Genomic DNA, 14,415 nt, shown 5'->3' on the forward strand with positions numbered 1-14,415 from the left:
CATTGGTTAAAGGACCATACACCATATGGCCATCTAAATAAACCATCACACTGAAAAATCAGCACTAATATACAAACTCTTAACCAACAAATCAGATCAATCATAATAATAACATCACATAAACATTGTAGGAAATCAAACCCCATGGTACCATGTATGAATTTGTAGAGAAGAAATCATTGGAGATGAGACGGAAGGTGAATGAAATAAAGGGTATTTCTTCACGAAATATTGCAAGTGTAATAAATATGAACGTATCAAACTTTTTATATCCATAAGCTACCAGTTTAAGAATATTCCAAAGGTTGCAATCAGATTATATAGCCAATAAAGTATAAACATAAAAATTACCATTCAATAAGTTGTGCCAAGTTTTTCATGTTCAATAGCATCTTATAATTTAAATATTCTAAAACTATTTCAGTTACATTCTTGGCTCATCACATGCAACAACATTTCCATTGAGTGAACTAACATGTAATCTCAGGACCTGCGACAACCTTTTATATCGAAGACTACCAGTTTCATCTGCAATTTTACAGAACTTAATACAAAAATTGAACCAAGTCGCAAGGCACCTTGCGATTTGCGAAGGTATTTTGGCAATTTTATTTTTAGACGATGAATTGTTATAGTTCGTTTGACTGATGAGCTTTTTGGTCAATAACCCATATGTATAATCAATAATCTATTTACAAATGGTGCCTAGTTTGTACGTAAGGTTGGGAGCCTCGGATTGGGCCTGCTTGCTACGTATTTACTGTTTATACCAGCCCAAAACCCATACCAAAACCACCTGGATTTCGGCTTTTTTTTTATTTTAATAAATATATTTTTTAAAATCATAAAAGCGTTAGCTTTTATAATTAAAACAAATGGAAAGTTGGATGGTTGGTCCCAAGTTCGAGTCCCGCGATCATTTTCTTATTTTAACTGTAACACTGTGTTATTATTATATTTTTTTCAATACACAACGGAATAATATACAGATCATTTCATATAATAACCGTAAAATATATAATGTTATCAACATTAGGTGTTACATTACAAAACATGTTAACCGGAAAGATTACAGACATTAGTGTTTCCTAATAGTATCAAACATATCATACCATAACAAGTTCTTCTCTAGTTTCGTCGCATGAAAAACACTTAAATTGAAGCGGTATGGGGAGATGCGAGGGATTAACACGAAGCTAAGTGAATGGAACACCCTAACAAACAATAGTATATACCATCAAGTTCCACTATATCAAAGCATGCATACAATAATATCAATTACTACAACAAGGACGCAAGAGGACCGGTGGCTTGTACGGTCATACAACCACTAGCTGACCGGGGTAGAGGTTACTGGAAGTTGATGTGTAAAATCAGGTATATATTTTGTCAATGGGAAAGTACCAAAATAGAGACTAAAACATAACTAGGCAAGTCTACCTAATCGTATAGTAGTATAGTTAATGATAAAATCCAATGTATCGTCCACAAGATAGTATTAAACGCAATTCAAGATTGTAAACTAAATATACAATTAACTACTAAACTAAAGCAAGCAAAAAAATTAAATAATTGGGGGTGGTCGTTAAATGATTGACCAATCAAAGTGATGATAAAGTAAAAATGATATTTTTTGTGTTTTATCTTATAAAACCTGTTAAGATAGTTGATATCACATTATGAAAATATGAGCACCTAGACTTTCTCCCCTTTTGAAGCTCCAGTTGCTTAGTGCGACCGGGCCAGGCCGAGCCAGAAAAGGCTTTGATGACTCAACCAGCGAGAAATTTTTTTGGCCGAAGACAAAAAGTTGACCCACTTAATTTGCTGGTCGAATCATCCTCGCTTCGCGAGAACAACAAAAACCACCATCTCGTTCTTTCCTTTCTTCGGTGCTAGCTTTTTCTTTCCAAGGGACGGGGTTGGGGTGTATAATGCTGGATGTATTATATTAAGACCCGATGAATTGTCAAACATTCGCAATTTATCCAACTTGTTCACCAGTAGTCAATGTGTAAACACAATACCCTAGATTACACAATGCATGATTTTCTGTCGCTGTAGACCTCTAAGTTGTGATTAATCAACTTGACTAACTTATAGACCTGAATTGTGATACAATGTTCACTATAATCAACAACCGTGTACAACACAACCTTATGTCTACTAATTATGTGATATAATTCATTACCTTATCCAATCAACACAAAAGAATTCGAATCAACTTAATCAATTGAATAAATGTGACAGACTTTAATCAACGTCACTAAATTGAAAAACCACAATAATCAATCAACCAAAAGATTAGAACAACATGAACAATTTCAATAGACTCAAATGAATGTTCATTCATTTAGACAACCATAATTATCAATTACTCAACAAAAAGCATCAATAAGAAAATCAATTGCCCAAGTTATAAATCATCAAAACATAAGACAATCAATCATAAAAGTATCATCCAAAAAAGTATTTAGCCTACAACCATAATTAAAGAAAAAATCATAATTTAAATGAATGGAGAATTCAAAGATTTAAGATAAGAATTAACCGAAGAACAATAGTGATAGTGAATCTGGATAGGATTGTAGCTTGTTACCGGATTGAATGGATGGATTAGATGATCCCGGAGTTCTCCAAAAATCATTTTTTTCTTCCTTGGAACCCTAAAAAATGGTTGCACAATGAATATCCAACTTATGGCTTTAAAATTAGGTTTTAAGCAAACTGCCCGTCCAGATGTCTTTTCGCGATAGCGAAACTATGTTCTTGTAACCTCGCAATCACGAGGCCCATCAAATTGGGTCTTCGCGATCGTTTTTTCTTATATACACGAATGGAATTTATGCTAGATCATACCTCATGAAAGGGAGCCAAAACCTCACGAAAACAAGGCTTAGAAAACTCATTTTGGCCTGAAAAAACTCCGAAATGTCCATTTAGACCCAGACTCAAACCGAAACAAACCATACTGATATTTAAGCTCTAACACACAAATAAATCACCCAAAAATACTTCAAATCACATCTTGACACAAAAGGCGTACTCTTCAACCATTAATCATCATGAATCTTCGTAAAATGCGTGAAACTGGGACAAACAAGACTGATATTGCGACTAAAAATATGTACAATTGGGTCAATATCAAATCCCCCCACACTAAAACCTTTCTTGTCCTCAAGCAAGTCTAAACTATGAAGTAATCTCATACAAGCAAGTCCCACCATACCGAATGCGTATATTCTCAATATGACCATAAAAACACTAACAGTAACGCCAACAGAACCAACGGTGAAAGGTGTGTGTGCCATCCATAGTTTTCCCCATGTTCAGGACAATGACACTGCATTCAAATGTGCTGAATTTGGTTAATCTTTTAATCTTGAGTAAAGTGCACCAATAAAAAAAGGGTTGTGGTTAAACTCTCACGTGACTTGGTAAGGGTTTCCCACATTCTTGGATTTGGCCCCAAGTGGCTCTCGTGTTTTGGCTTTAGCCCCAAAAGGATCTAATAAATACGGGCTTTCCGTTTTAATCGTACAAAGTGTACATGAATTATCCACCAAAATAGATGATTGTTACATACTATGAAGGCAAAACTATTGCTCATGATCCAGTTGTTACCCTGGATAGACCTGAGGATTAACCTCGCCGGGAGATTGGTTCCATGATTATTGTATCATGGGACTCTACTTCACACGGAACCTAACATCGCATTGATGTCAGTTGAAAATAATGTAGGTTAGGAAGATACTACATTACGTCCAGATATAATCAGTGAACAATGAGTTTGCACACCTCGTTCTATTAGGGCATATGTATGCTAACTGCAGTCAAACATAGATGCGGTGATCCTTAGGGAGATCATCCATTTGGGGATCTGATTAATCTACTAATATAGTGTCATGGTGCCCTCCATTACACGAGACAGATCCACCTCATGGTTAGGATAAGCCTGACCAGTATTCCATGTTTGATGCTGAGGACTGGCGGATTTCCAACCAATGATAAAGTTGACTTTCCAAGTTATTTTGTCAACTCTAAAGCTAGTCTGGACTGCAAATTCTGACTTATGTCAGCAAAAACGTCGTTCGAAAGGCTGGACTTCCTTTAAGGATAGAATAGATACATCATGTGGGTAAGGTAGGCAGTGTACACTATCATTGTTAAGAAAAATAGTGCAATCATGCCTAAAATAAAAAACAGGTTAAGGCCCGGTTTCTGATCAAAATCGTAACAATCCAAAACCAGAGTACCTGAAACATTCTCAACGCAATAACTGTGATAACATCTCCAAGTAATCTCAACAATATGCAGACAATTTGGATTTATTCTCGCAATTTTGTATTAAAAAATCAAAAAATAAAAATTGTCTTGGTTTTAATTATTGAAATTGGTCTGTTAAATCAGACCATTGTGTTTTGGAAACATATAGTCATGTATAAAAATTATAATGTAATGTATGTCACCGTAGAAAAAAACGTCTAGCCATCTAAAGTCTGTCATCACAACGCGCCACCAACCTAATGCTTTGTTTACATCAATTAACGAAAATAAGTAATACGAAGTAACAGATTTTATAATTTTGGTAATAAAAATGTTATCTAAACAACATTGCTCCTCATTTATCTTTATTTACAGATAAATGTAATTAAACGACACTATGTATCATTTTATCATAATATAAGTGTTAAAATTTAAAAATAATAAATAAAAAAAAAGCTTAAACCAAAAGAAATCAGTTCCCTTTTAGTTTTAATGACCGTTTCTTGTGAGGACAACTCTGTTTTCCTACATCGAAGCATTGCGCGGAGGGCAAGGATGCATCACTAATAGTTGTAGTTTACACGCTTGCATCACATTTGGCCTCATCGCGCAGAGTTGTATTACGCGAGGTTCTATCACGCATAATTGCAATCTTTTGAAATATGTTATAGATTATGGGCCATTTATAATAAATGCGGTATTACTTTACTTTAAGAACATGAGATCGTCACTAATTCATTATTGAGTATTATAATTACACAATTATAGCTTGCCCAACCACTACTAATGCATGGGCAAAGGGACATGGGGTCCAATAAGATAATAGAGGAAAAGGATCAGTTTGGGAAGGTGCTTGGTTTTAGAGATTTGGGTGATTTATTAATAAATGATGCTGCTATTGTTATTATTATTTGATTATTATTTACTCTAAACTATTTAATTACTTTACTTAAATTTAAAATGTGGTGCCAAATAAGAGAAAAGGAGTGGCGTGTGATGAGGGCGGACATATTAAGGGTGTACCGGGATCGGCCTACCTTGACGACACAACTTTAATTTTTTAAGTGTATTTATCTGTTAAAAAGTTTAATATTTAGGGATTATATATAGAGAGACCACCAAAGTATATTGTTTTATGTTTGTAGGCTACTCATATTTGAAAATGGTTTTGTAGGCCACCCAAGTTTAACTATTTGTGTTTGTAGGCCACCCATATTTGAAAATGATTCATAGACCATTCAAATTCGTATGTTGTTACATATATTTTAAATCCGACTAAAACTCTTTATAAAAAATTATATAAAAATGTAAATACTCGTGTATTTGCTATCAATTAATCGTCATATAAATAACGTTAATTAAGAGGAACACTTGGTTATTTGTGTTATTTTTTACATTTTTCTAATGAGATTTTAGCCAGATTTAGTACCAATGGAAGAACACGCGAACTTGAATTACCTACAAAATCATTTTCGAATATAGGTGACCTGTAAGCACGAAAAGATAACTTTGGGTGGCATTGCGCGGAGGACAACTCTGTTTTCCTACATCGAAGCATTGTGCGGAGGGCAAGGATGCATCACTAATAGTTGTAGTTTACACGCTTGCATCACATTTGGCCTCATCGCGCAGAGTTGTATTAAGCGAGGTTCTATCACGCATAATTGCAATCTTTTGAAATATGTTATAGATTATTGGCCATTTATAATAAATGCGGTATTACTTTACTTTAAGAACATGAGATCGTCACTAATTCATTATTGAGTATTATAATTACACAATTATAGCTTGCCCAACCACTACTAATGCATGGGCAAAGGGACATGGGGTCCAATAAGATAATAGAGGAAAAGGATCAGTTTGGGAAGGTGCTTGGTTTTAGAGATTTGGGTGATTTATTAATAAATGATGCTGCTATTGTTATTATTATTTGATTATTATTTACTCTAAACTATTTAATTACTTTACTTAAATTTAAAATGTGGTGCCAAATAAGAGAAAAGGAGTGGCGTGTGATGAGGGCGGACATATTAAGGGTGTACCGGGATCGGCCTACCTTGACGACACAACTTTAATTTTTTAAGTGTATTTATCTGTTAAAAAGTTTAATATTTAGGGATTATATATAGAGAGACCACCAAAGTATATTGTTTTATGTTTGTAGGCTACTCATATTTGAAAATGGTTTTGTAGGCCACCCAAGTTTAACTATTTGTGTTTGTAGGCCACCCATATTTGAAAATGATTCATAGACCATTCAAATTCGTATGTTGTTACATATATTTTAAATCCGACTAAAACTCTTTATAAAAAATTATATAAAAATGTAAATACTCGTGTATTTGCTATCAATTAATCGTCATATAAATAACGTTAATTAAGAGGAACACTTGGTTATTTGTGTTATTTTTTACATTTTTCTAATGAGATTTTAGCCAGATTTAGTACCAATGGAAGAACACGCGAACTTGAATTACCTACAAAATCATTTTCGAATATAGGTGACCTGTAAGCACGAAAAGATAACTTTGGGTGGCATTGCGCGGAGGACAACTCTGTTTTCCTACATCGAAGCATTGTGCGGAGGGCAAGGATGCATCACTAATAGTTGTAGTTTACACGCTTGCATCACATTTGGCCTCATCGCGCAGAGTTGTATTAAGCGAGGTTCTATCACGCATAATTGCAATCTTTTGAAATATGTTATAGATTATTGGCCATTTATAATAAATGCGGTATTACTTTACTTTAAGAACATGAGATCGTCACTAATTCATTATTGAGTATTATAATTACACAATTATAGCTTGCCCAACCACTACTAATGCATGGGCAAAGGGACATGGGGTCCAATAAGATAATAGAGGAAAAGGATCAGTTTGGGAAGGTGCTTGGTTTTAGAGATTTGGGTGATTTATTAATAAATGATGCTGCTATTGTTATTATTATTTGATTATTATTTACTCTAAACTATTTAATTACTTTACTTAAATTTAAAATGTGGTGCCAAATAAGAGAAAAGGAGTGGCGTGTGATGAGGGCGGACATATTAAGGGTGTACCGGGATCGGCCTACCTTGACGACACAACTTTAATTTTTTAACCAACGAGCTTATAGCTCAGTGGTACCCGATGCCTTTGATCCCTGGGCCCACAGTGGGGAAGCTTTGACCCGAAGAAAGGCGCAAGTTCGATTCTCAGTCTGGGCGCCCCGCATGGAATTATTTCTCCCTCCGGGGGGAAATTTGTGAAGTGTTTCGGGGGTCTAGCTAGCTGGGGTAAAAATCGCCTTGCCGTCACTGTGGTACCTGGGAGGAGGTACTTTGCCGGCACAGGTCTCTTTCGGGGTGGGATTGGTGGGTGCTACGGCACACAGGGTTAGCGTGTCCCTGTCAACTTACACGTTTTGACCCGAACTTTAATTTTTTAAGTGTATTTATGTGTTAAAAAGTTTAATATTTAGGGATTATATATAGAGAGACCACCAAAGTATATTGTTTTATGTTTGTAGGCTACTCATATTTGAAAATGGTTTTGTAGGCCACCCAAGTTTAATTATTTGTGTTTGTAGGCCACCCATATTTGAAAATGATTCATAGACCATTCAAATTCGTATGTTGTTACATATATTTTAAATCCGACTAAAACTCTTTATAAAAAATTATATAAAAATGTAAATACTCGTGTATTTGCTATCAATTAATCGTCATATAAATAACGTTAATTAAGAGGAACACTTGGTTATTTGTGTTATTTTTTACATTTTTCTAATGAGATTTTAGCCAGATTTAGTACCAATGGAAGAACACGCGAACTTGAATTACCTACAAAATCATTTTCGAATATAGGTGACCTGTAAGCACGAAAAGATAACTTTGGGTGGCCTAGAAACTCAATTTTAAATATGGGTGACCTAAAAACACAAAACGATAAACTTGAGTGACCTCCGGATATATAATCCCTAATATTTATTGTATTTATATGTTAAACTTGACATTTTGCCTTCATTTACTTGTTTTTCTAAAATTCTTCTTTTTTAACATTTTGCATCCGTCAAATTATTTTATATATCCATCAATGTATGTGATTAATGGCTTTAGGCTTAAGTAACAGAATAATTAGCATATTTAATCATTTTGGACAGCTTAACAAGAATGAACATTAGTGCAATTAACTTTTACCTAATGTAACAATAGCAATAAAGGGAGAGGTTAACGACATTCATCATTAATTAACTAATCTTAATTTTAACTTTTACGTGTTAATTAACTTGTCTTCCCTACATTACATAAAGCATAACATCAAATCTTATGTGTCAGAACCTAATGTTACCCCCTACCTAACAAACACGTGTCCCACCCCACATAATTTCATTCATTTTTTTTTTTTGGGAAAAATCAAGAAACCACCACGTATCCCAGATCTATACCGCATAAATTCATTCACTTACCCCTCTCAAACTCTTCTTCTCTCTTCTCAATATCCAGACAAATAAATCAAACCACCATTTTTTTCACACCTTAAGCTTTGAAATCATATGGAAACATCATAGTATTACTGTTGAGAATTTTACAAATCGAACGGTATCCGCTTTGTAAAAACGGCTTAAAGTTGGTCTCAAACGATTCACGTCGATGACATTCACTCCGATCCTTTTCCGTTATGATACATTGGCTGTATCCATGGTTCATTCGTTTGATTAAGAGTAGATTATGGCCGGTGGACAACGTTTGACAGTCCGCCGGTATCCCTAAATTATCCGTCATAAATTTTTACACAAAATGGTACCAACTATATACCCAATTTTCCCCCACCAAAAAGTTATCCGGTGATATCGATTGGCGAACGACGAACATTCTTACCGATCATTCAAAAAATCAGAATTGGTACCGTTATTGATTGAAGCCGCTTAAAGGTTTTCCTCTTAATCAACAAGGTTTCAAGATCAAAATTTTCTGATATCTGCAAGATTCAGATTTGATATTTTTTTAACCGTCGTTCCAGGTATGTGATTAGGGGCAATAAACTATATGTAAATAAACCCCCTAAAAAGGAAAAGTGGTAGCATATATGCTACCAATTTTAGGTCAATCAAAAGATTTTATTATCAGCGAAAAATAGTAGCAGTTGTAGATTATCAAAAGACACTAAAAATGAAACTGAAAGATGTTCGTGATTCAATGGAATGACAGTGCCGCTGTGTTGAGAATGGGGCAATGTTTATTTGTAGCTGCTTTTCTTTTGGTCGTGGCTGCTGCTTCAGGTTCGATGCTGCTAATTCCTCTTGGTCTCTATATATATTTATCATAATTATAAGGTATCTTTGGGATTTTTTTGAAAGCTTTTTATTTATTTATTATTTGGGAACTTAAAGACTTTCAAGTTTGTAGCATATTTTGCTTTGAATATTGAAAGACGTTATCAATTGCAAGGTTTTAAAATCAACAGAAAAAATTATGTGTTTATATCATGCACAGACGTAATTTTCTGATTCTATTTCTCTGTATATTTTTAGCTGTTATATTAAGGTATGGCTCTTTTGTATCTTTTGATAAAAAGACTTGAATATTAATTTTGATTCACATCATTTGGTTGTAGGTTATTGTGGGTGTGTCTCTGGATTGCAACTTCTTCTGGTAAGTTTGTTTATATTCTTTTAGCTTTTTAAATATTAATTATTTTGCTTGATTTTGCTTTATGTTTTGTGTGACAAGTGTTCATGCTATGTGAATGTTTGTTAATTTCGTTATATGTGTTATGTGGGTTACATGTTACTATTGTTATTGGTCATTGACATTCTTGACTGATTAATGTTACTATAATATCTATTGCGTTGTTCAATGTTATTGTTAGTATGCGAACTTAAGTGTCTGCAAGTATGTTATATTTTATTTCACTACGACAGCCTTATGGCAAGTTCCAATCGTCCTGATCACTTGAGAGAAAGATGAAAAAGGAAGCTCGTGAAGTTCACCAGCGCTCTAAACGTAGGTCAAACTGTACAGTCTTCAATTCATTGTTCTTTACATTTTTTTTACTTTATATTGTATCTTCTCTCATTTATAGGTAATATTAGGCCGTTTCAGTTTTATATACTCAAAATGCCATTATAAGGCAGAATGCTGAATATATAGTTTTACTTGTGATTTATGCAGCCTTTAAGAATCCAGGGTAAGATGTTTGTTAAGAAATGATATATATAAAAGGCTTAAATGAATAATTCGTTTCGGTATGAAATTACTGTTCGAAGCATGGAGACATCTGTTTCGTTAAAATCTGTACCGAAGGTATATGCAGAATGGTCAGAATGGTCCATAAGCAGTAGGTCGTTGACAAATCGGTTAATTGTCCCATTTGAATATGCGGATAACTATGAGTTTATGTCATTATCTATTTGTATAAAGAAAGTTGGACCATCTAAGTTGGAGGTTTTCTAAGATGATGATGAGACGGAGTTTAACTTTGTTAATGGATCAATATAAGTAGCGATGAAAGATTTTGATGCATTGGTTTGTTTGATTTTCTCTGACCCATTGTCTCATCCTGTGTTCCAGGTATGTGATCGTTTTCTTTATCGTATTTATGTATATATTTATATATGGTCAATACTTTTATCAACTGTACTACTATTATGGGTTTTATTTTTTATTACTTATAGTATACTCATGATACACATGGTTGTAAAATTCCCAATGAATTTCTAATTAATTCGTTTATAAAAGTAGGTACACCGATTATATTTTCTAGAATTCCTCTTTAACTAATTGGTCAATGCTGGTCAATGGGTCAAGATCATATGTTTGAAGTCGGATTTAGTCTGTCAAAATCGTACAAAATTAGTCAAAGCCAAATTTAGTCAAAGTCATAGTTGGTAATAAGTCAAAGTTGGTCAAAGTCAAAGTTGGTAACTGCCAAAGTTGCTCAATATTTTTTAATATGAAATTTGGAGTATATGAACAATTGAGTGATTATGTTTATGTTTTTAAAAGGTAGTGCATATGCAGGTTCATATGAATAATTTGTGTGTAGGTTCTTAGCAAAATAGTAAAACAATAAAGGAAGAAAAAAGCTAGCAAGTATGACGTGCCTCTACCAAAAGTAACAAGACAATGTTTATTTTCCTTAATTTATACTTTTGATGTTTATGATGACCATGTATGGTGGGATATTTCTTACTTTATGCTACAGGTGGAAATATGGGTGGGTGGGTCGGGTTTTTTAACAGTTACAAGTTCAAACGTGTCATATATTTTATGGGTCGGGCCTGAACAGTTTGGCTACAACCTTCTTTTGGGCCATTAATAAAAATTACAGGTACAATGCTATTACAACTATATGAACCACCTATGGAAGTCATCCTAATGCTTCAACAGATATATGTTAAGCAAGTGTAAACTAATTTATTAATATATATCACTTTTGGTCCATTTTAATTTTAGCAAACATGTTTAACAGTTGTGTGTATTCTTTGTTTGAATTGTTTGATTCACCTTTTTAAACAGTTGTTTTAAGGCTGGAAATTAGGGTTTCGTTACATTAAGCGGTATAGATCGTTTTGTGAAACCTCTTTTCGTTTGAAGCCTGTATGTAGAAACTGGTAATTTTACTAACTGTTGTAAATGGTTGTTAAATCATTTCCATGATTTGCTTGCTCATTTGTTTGTAGGGCCTTCCCCTGTTTTAAATTTCTTAGTAGTTTTTTCTCATTATTATTTAGCCACTTGCTCATTATGTTTAGATATTATGATTAGTCAGGCGCATAAAACAAAGGTCCATTTGGGCCATAATTGTCCATTTCGACCCGTTTACATTAGTTTTTAAATTCGAAGTCTGCAACACGTTTATAAAGTCATTTTAGAGTTGTTGAGTGAATTTGTGTCAAAGTCATTTTAGTGTTGTTGAGTGAATTTGTCACTCGGGTACATTGGATAAAATTTTGACTTAATGCCTAAATTTGGTGTCATTTTGGGTTAACATTGTTAAAGGTTAAACATTTAAGAGATAGGTACGAGTTTGTAGTTTTATCATACCGTTAATTATATAAAATTTACATTTCAACTTCTTTTACGAACAACTTTTATGCACTTTATTAATTTTTACAACATTCATTAGAAACACTTAATTAGATTGGTTGAATTCAGAATATTTTTTGTTTAAATGTCAACTTATATGTTTTATATGGAAGATGTTTTGTTGTTTGTTAATAACTTCATTCATATTTTATACTTAGTTTTGATTAGGGCCATCCGTGCAACGCACGGGCTCTTAAAAGCTAGTAATATAATATGATATGTACGTATGATGATCCTTGTGTACGACTTACACATATTGTGTACTTAGAGTATGTAGTACGTACAATAACGTAGCTAATCTTGTTATGCTATGGATAATTAGATGTTTAATCAGATTAAAAAGAAACCGCAACTAATTAAAATATACTCCGTAATAAATTACACTATAATAATAGACATGGTTTTCATTATTTAGCTAGTAATCATGTATATTGATCATATATTAATTACGCTAATTTACAAAGACTTAGCAATTAATATTTGATAGCGCACAATATTACACAATAATAGAATTGCTTGCGCATAATCCGAAATATTTAAGTATTTTTATACTCAGTCCGCTAAGATCGGGAATACTATAAATAGAGGATTTGAGCTCTCATTTGAAGGTTGTTGAACCATAATTCTCCAAATGCATATCATCGTTATTCTACATTCTAAGTCAATTGTGAATAATCCTACATTCAAATCAAGGTAATTTCATGGTTCAAGAACGGGACGTGGTGATTGATGATTCTAAATTAAGTTCTAGAGTCAAAGACGATCATAAGGTCCCTTAAACGTCGGAATAACTTCAATCTCATTGCACTCAGATTAAATTTGATTAGTATAGTCAAATTTAGGCTCGATCAATTGGCGTCATCTGTGGGACGCTCAATAATCGAATTTCGATAATTGACAAGCTTAATTCATGACGTTAATATTCTGAGCTTCAATTTTAATCGTGTCTCATTTTTGTTGCAGGTTCTCAAATCTTCAAATGGACTTGAAGAAATGACAACATCAACTGATTTACAAAGTCTCAAAAAAGCGCAACTAATCTAGAGGAATATGATTTCCGTTATCCTAGCTCGTTTAATTTTCGAGCAAATGCTGAGCACGTAACTAAAAACGCAGAAAATTTGATGATAGCTTCATATTCATCTAAAAATCCGCAAGTAAACATGACGGCACATGCATAAAAAATTGCGATACATATGGTATTGCAACAACGCCCGTATATTAATGTCATTACTGAAAACGCAGATAAAAGCGTAAATAATGATAAAATAACGACACAAAAACGTGCAATAAACGAAAAAGAGAGAAATCTGCCGAGGAAAATTAAAAAATTAATATCGCCTATTGAAGCGTAACAAAAACTACGAGATCTTGGCTATGGAGTCCTTTTGGGACCTAATCACACATGGCCGAATGATGAAAGCAATGAACAAAGACCGGATTCACCGCGAATTGAGGAAGTATTTGCGGATGAAAACACACATGAAGTGTTTGGATCTCCTGTAATGCAAACAACGCCCGCAGAAGAGTAGATTTTAAGACGGCAATGAGCTAAAGCACCAATAGATGAACCTGAAGTAATTGAAATTGTTCGCACAAAGCGTAAAAACCCAGAAATGCCAAGTTATCGGCATCAAAGTTTTCACATTTTCAAAAACAAGTTTGGGTGGAAGAGTTACAGAATAAGGATATTGATGAAACACAAATTTTGGCAATGATCGAAGAAACAGAGCCAACATGGATGACTCCAATAATGGAGTATTTGGAAAAAGAAACATTGCCAACAAACAAGAAAGTCGCAAGATTAGTGCGCATGCGGGCACCTATGTATAGGATTGAAAATAGAACTCTGTATCGCAAATTCTTTCTCAAGCCATTAATGCGTTGTGTAGGCCCATTACAAGCAGATAACATCATACAGGTTGTTCACAATGGATCTTGCGCATTACATTATGGATATAAAACAATTGTGGCAAAAATAATGGTGCTTGGTTACTTTTGGCCTTCAATGTATCGCGATGTAGCAAAGTTAGTTAAGAGCTGCAAAAAATGTCAAGTTCATGCGCCAATCGAATGAC

General features: G+C 33.8%; 1 long non-coding RNA gene across 1 annotated transcript; it reads left to right on the forward strand.

Moving 5' to 3' along the window:
• The first annotated feature begins 8,760 nt into the window (after positions 1-8,760).
• LOC139846679 (uncharacterized) lies at positions 8,761-10,131 on the forward strand. Its single transcript, XR_011759142.1, has 3 exons — positions 8,761-9,269; positions 9,458-9,528; positions 9,864-10,131. It is a non-coding gene; the product is annotated as an uncharacterized lncRNA (long non-coding RNA).
• The last annotated feature ends 4,284 nt before the right edge of the window (positions 10,132-14,415 follow it).

Source organism: Rutidosis leptorrhynchoides, chromosome 5 (genome assembly GCF_046630445.1).
Source record: "Rutidosis leptorrhynchoides isolate AG116_Rl617_1_P2 chromosome 5, CSIRO_AGI_Rlap_v1, whole genome shotgun sequence".
Classification (NCBI taxonomy): domain Eukaryota; kingdom Viridiplantae; phylum Streptophyta; class Magnoliopsida; order Asterales; family Asteraceae; genus Rutidosis; species Rutidosis leptorrhynchoides.